Raw genomic sequence first — 6,689 nt, forward strand, 5'->3', positions numbered from 1 at the left:
TTGTCTCTACTTCCTACATAAAATAAAACAACTCTAGAAATGGGACAGTATCACAAGATGTAACAAGCATAGAACATTTTGTTATGGGCTAAGTCTCCCCCACACTGTAAACACCTCTTCTCTTTTATTATGAACTATTGCTTTCATCCAAAGAAAAGAAATTAAAGATACCAAAACCTTGGACCTCACCCTACGTGGTCATGGCTTCATAGTTAACTCTCCTCATCTAGCAGTGATTCACCATTGTGAATATCGATGTGGACTATGAAACAAGCTACACATTAATTTTTCTCATGGAGTGACTAGTTGTCTAGGGAGTGGGTAGAAAAGCATGTGGGACTCTTTAGAGAGACGTCATGCATAGGTTCATGACTGAACCTTTGGACTCGGCCTTAGTAAATACAGTCATGTGCTCTTCTTAAGTGTGGGTCAATGTTACATCTACTGGCGACGTTCGATTGAGAGACATGTCGCCAAAAATATTTACAAGAGCGCTCTCTCTCTCTCTCTCATTTTCTATGAGTTCGTCAAATTCTTTCTATGCCTCTCTCTCAGATCAGACTACCAACTAAAAACTACTCTTGCCATATATATTCCTCTCTCTCTCTCTCTCTCTCTCTCTCTCTCTCTCCCCCACCATTATTCTAAACCCATTTTCTCCAACAATACACAAAAACACCTATCACCCAAATGTTTGTCTCAAGTCCCTCAGAGATGCCATTTAAGTGCATGCGAGAAGTGAGCTTTTTTTCATCACCACCACCACCACCACCACCACCACCACCACCACCACCATCTCCAACACCACCACCACCACCTCCTCCACCACCACCACCACATCTTACTCACCCCCTCCTCACATCAATACCACAACCAACAATACCACCAACACTTAGTCTCTTTCTCCCTCCCACCACCACCTCCACCACCACCACAACTGTCACCACCAAAAACACCACCATCACATCTTACTCACCCCCTCCTCACATCAATACCACAAGCAACAATACCACCCACACTTAGTCTTTTTCTCCCCCCCTTTTAACTATCTTAAGTACTAATTCTCTTCTCTTCTCTCTCTCTCTCTCTCTCTCTCTCTCTCTCTCTCTCAAGTGCCACTTCTCCTCTCTCTCTTTCTTTCTAACATTGCAAGCTTATGATCTTGAATTATTTCCTCCTCTGTATTAGACAAAACATTGTTGTTGATATTGCAAAGAGGAAAATGGTTTAAAAGCTTTCACACACACACACACACACACACACACACACACACACACACACACACACACACACACACACACACACACACACACACACACACAGAGTGTTTGTGTGTGTGTGAGGGAGGGAGGGAGATTATGTAATTTGCTTTGATTTTTCTTTCATTGAGAAGGGATTTGATGGCAACCTCGTCTTAGTGAAATAAATTCAAAGTAGGTCCCTTCAGAGAGATGAATTCTTACTTTGCCTAAAGATAGGCCCTTTACAATCACTCTTTTCATAAAATAGTTTGAGTTCACTGAATAGATGGTTGCAACCTGTTGCACAACCCACAATTGCTAAGAGCCATAAAATGTATTTAGAATATCTTTAATATATATCCTAAAATCCCAAATATCAATGTCACCTTCATACCCACGTATCACATTCATTGATTAGATAAGAGATGTGCAATAAAGATGGATTTATATTTAATGGTAGGTGAATTTTACCAAATATTAACAATGGGTAAACTTTTTATTAGGTAAACAATCTTAAAAAGAAAACCATAATTCATTTTATCCTTTGAGAAAAATTATGACATGTTCACTGTGCATTAAACAAATTCAGACTTCGAACCACCCAAGTCTGAATGTCTCTAAATGCACATTCCACTACAATATACAAGCCTCATACTGACGTTTAAAGTGATGCAAATGTTCATTAAAAAAAAAATGTCCCTATCGTCGCTAAATGCGTTGGTATTAGGGTCTCTACAAAACCGTTGCTATATACGTCGCTATTTTTGTCGGTTTTGTAACATAGCGACGTGAATAATGATGGTTTGCGATGCATATTGCAATGCCAATAATGACATGTGCAATAAATTTGTGATGCTAATAGCGACGGTTTACAGAGATAAAAAAAATTGTGGTAGGGTAGCTATAGCACCATGTGTTGTGTAATATTCTACAAATGAATTACATGTTAGGTATGCAATGGTTGTCAAGATGAGCGCAAAATGTACTTGAACCCACAAGATAAATACATAGAATGAGTACAAGATCGCTGATGAAAACTCATGGAATTATTGCAAGACACACAGTATGATAAGTACATTAGTACATGGAAGATGCTTGTACAGATCATAGAACCAAAAAAGAAGAGGCTATGTGCTCCACGAATCCAAGCGCGAGCTATAGATTCTTGCCATTCAAAAGCTCATCCCAATGCAAAGGAGCATCAAGCACACTTTGCAAAATGAATAACTACACATCAGCCCACCATACATAATGCATTTAAAAAAAAATAGTAACTACGGACAAGAAAGATGATTGACTTACTGGGCCATCGCATGCATACAGTCTATCGATCAATGCAGTGAGACCGTGTCTCTCTGCATATTGAGTCTCTAAGCCAATGGGATCGCGGTTTGTAATGGAGTGCTGCAAAGAAAACAAAATACAACTGTTAGAAACACGATTGTCAATACAGGTGATATTGCAAATAAGAAAGCGAGAAGAACAAAAGAAACACTTACAAAGTCCTCCAGATAAGTCATATGGCTGCCACTCTCCAGATGGTGTATGACCCCTGCCTCCCATCGTGCCCTCGCTACCTCCCGTTGTTGCTGTCACCAACATCTTAGAGAATCTGTAGCCTCCTCCTTGAGTCTTTGTCAATCATCTATGTCTAGCTACTTAGGCTTTGAGGCACCACTCTTGAGTGCCTCGCATGTGTCCCGATTGTCTATGTGATATATATGCATGCATACACTCCATGATCCACCCAGTGGAAAACCTCTTTACCACAGTAGGTACCAGAAACTCCTCATGCAAGGATGCCACTATATAATCCTTGCTCCCCTCGGGTATATTCTTCCAATGGTCCAAGACATTGTGCTGAAAAACTTGTTGACACAACTCTCTCATGCAAGACATCACCCTCCTCCCCTCATCATTCATGATCACAACTCCTGACTTGTCATCTACGAGGTATCCATACCCCTCTGGGGTATGTCTAAGGTGTGTCCTCTCCCACCTACGACCATGCTCTTTGGGTATAACTAGGAGACCCTTGTATATCTAGTGTACCCACGGGGGTAGTATCTCTCGGAGTAGCACCCATAGGGGTGCCACTTGCGGACGACTGAGGAGTCACTAAAGTAGATGTCCCCACAGGCATGACAAATCTTATAGATGACAAGCCTCCACCATAACGATGAGACGACGGAGACACTGCATCGGTGCCTCCACAACACCCACCTAAGCCACCCTCTCTCTAGAGAACTTGTACGAGAGCGAGGAGTAGCACCCCTATTTGGAGCCGATCGCGGGCTCACATAATCCACATCTTTGTAGCACCCCCCCTAGAACCACTCCCTCCATCTGGGCCTAGTCTGGAGCATCAACCTTGTCTACTAGAAATCAAAGCATCAGAGCATGCCAAAGTAGATCTCACAAAATGGCCCAATGGTGTCTGAGATAGCTCCTGGTCTGCCATATCTCTGAATTAGGCCATTTGATTTGGAGACATACATGTGAATATCTCCTGCAACTCCTCGTCACTCATCCCTTGACTCATCCTGCTCTCCAAATATCGTCAAAGGTAACCTACATATATAGAAAATGATGTTAGCATAATCAATATAAAGATTAAAGTAAAGAACGGTAATATGACTCTGAAAAAAAATAATGTTACTTAAAATGCATATTCTAGAGTACCCTTAAAAGCGATTCATCTGAAGGCACAACATACAATCATTGAGGTTGTTGGGGGGTTGGATAGAAAATTACATGCTTAAAATTACATATAAGAGCAATTCAACATTTGTGACTATTCTGTGTCATGAATTTTTTTAAAAAATAGTTCATGCACCTATTCACAATGGGCCGGCAAGACAAACGTGTCACACAGATCCTTCTATCTTTTCTCAGAATCTATTTCAAGAAATCCAGATGGACCTCACCAAACGGTTGCCCCAGCTCCTTCCAATACCACTTTGAACAACTATACATCGAATATGATCATGGAGAAGCTATGGTAATCCATTAAGATAACACTTTGCAAGTTTTCAAAATACTCCATCTCATCTATAACGTTGTTGGATTTGTGGCTCGCCGTTGGCTCTCTTGCTAAAATGTTTCCATGACACCACAATGCATTATGGAGTACATTTTGTCGATGCACTCGATGCGGAAATGTTACCCATGTGACCATGCCGCATTGTATATTTTGTACTGTACATTGAAACATTTAGATTAGTTATCACATATAAAATCTAGATACAATAGCTTATAAAACATGCGGTCACCTTCGGACTACATCCCCTCAAGAATTCCGACTCCTCAGTAGAGACCTCCACCCCTTCGCGAGAAGCTGCTCCATGTAACCATCGCATAGATATAAACCATGGCATCTCCTCCATGTCCTCAGGATATCTAATCGATCGATGGCACGTACTGCGTCGAAATTCTGATTGCGCTTCTTTTTTATCTTTCTTGGCTTGCTCGTATCTAGCAAGCCACCACATCTTCATGGATGCATGATGCAACATATAAAAACAATTCACTTTCTCCTCCATTGCAGCATCCATTCTTTTTTCTACCCCATTTCCAACCACCACATCTCCGGTCAATCTATCATCATCCTTTAACGAACATAGCATACTGTTGTCTAAATCCACCATTGGTAGCCACTGTGAAATATGCACCACACCTCCGACACTAGCCAACCTTCAGCCATGCTACCTTTTGACTGAGCTTGTTGTCACACAAAGCCTTTTAGGGTTTTCATGAAAAGCACTCCAAGAAGAACATCCATCGCGTATGGACAGGTCCTGCAATCTCCACTTCATCTGCAAGATACACTAGGAGGTGGATTTGTATCATGAGCATGCTAGTGGGCAGGTACTTCTCAAAGAGACAAACCGTCTGCACCACTCCCCACCTTGCGGATTCAATAGAGGATGTCTTGATCTCTTTCTATGAGATCCATTGCACTAAATTTGAAAACTTGTAAATTGCCTCGCATATTTCTAGAGTTTGGTATTCCGCGATCGCGATCAGTAATACAAACTGCCACAAATGAAGAAGCATTATGAACACTGACTAGACAATAAATAGCAAAATACACATGCCACTTAAAATCAAGGCCTGTACAAACTTGACATATCTTATGTAATCATGGGATTTTAGCCTTGATAATTGGTCGTCTTTAGAAAAAGTGGATATGAGGAAACTCATCATACCCATTGGGGTGCAGATAGACATGATAATTTGCTTCACAATGTGCTATTCTTTAGTGGATAGAACTCAAGGAGTGCGAGATAGGTGCAAGAGACCATCAGTGCTCATGATTGTGGACGCGATTGTGGCCAAAGTGCCTCCATCTTGCCTACCTCCTTCAAATCCATTCATGTCCCTACAGTGTCTCTCTTTCCTTTGATGCGGTCCCATAATAATTTGCCCATATTCTTGAAAATATGCATGGGATCCAACAAGTGGTTGATATGTAAGTGGGTCAAATATAACAACTCGTAGAAAATTGAGAACCATCACATTCCATTTGGATATAACTCCATGTGGAACATTTTCAACTCGTACCAGCTTTGGGCATTCATTCGTGTTGGAGGTCATCCAAGAAAACCTTGTTTTAGTTCATGACCCTCTGACAAGAAAACGGTGTGTCATCTTCTTCATGGTTCGTGACTTTTGAGAGTCTATTGTGGCCCACACAATGGACATGCATGATAACTTGAGGTAACCAAACATGTTCCGTCAACACAAACTTGAATGAGCTATATTAGATATCACCCAATGAGAATGGAAGCCTACTTACTTGAGCACTCCCTGAATCCTAGAAATTCATGCAAGGTCCACATGAGAATGGCTCGGACCGTCGACCATCGCACTTGCTCATATCTTCCATGGTGACCCCCTCCTTCCACAAAATCTTAAGCTCATCAACTAATGGATGGAGATAGATGTCCATATTCTTGACTTTGTAGCACCCAAGAATGAGCAAGCTAAGGATCAAGTGTCCTTTCTTCGTAGAAAGCCATGGCGGGATGTTGTAGTTAACAAGAACTACATGCCATACACTGTAAGAAGTTGAGAAGAGACCAAATGGGTTCATGCCATCCATAGCAAGACCAAGCCGAAGATTCCTTTGCTCTCATGCAAAACCTGGAAAGGTAGACTCAATAAGGCTCCATGTGCGTGAATTCGTTGATATTCATTGGACTCCATCTGTGGATCTATTTTGCGTATGCCACGTTTTCAAGCTTGCCATGCCCGATGTACGAAACATGTGATGTATATGTGGTATAAGTGGAAGGTGTCTAAGAACTTTCTGAGGGATGGTTTTCCCTTGCAAGTCATGTCAATACTTGTGAGCACCACACTTTGGACATGTCTCCATAGTCACGTAGTCTCCTCGAAATAGAATGCAATTGTTGACACATGCATGGATGCTATTGTAGTCCATGC

This window comes from Lygodium microphyllum, chromosome 16 (genome assembly GCF_053477565.2).
Source record: "Lygodium microphyllum isolate KBCC chromosome 16, Lygodium_microphyllum_v1.1.10, whole genome shotgun sequence".
NCBI lineage: Eukaryota > Viridiplantae > Streptophyta > Polypodiopsida > Schizaeales > Lygodiaceae > Lygodium > Lygodium microphyllum.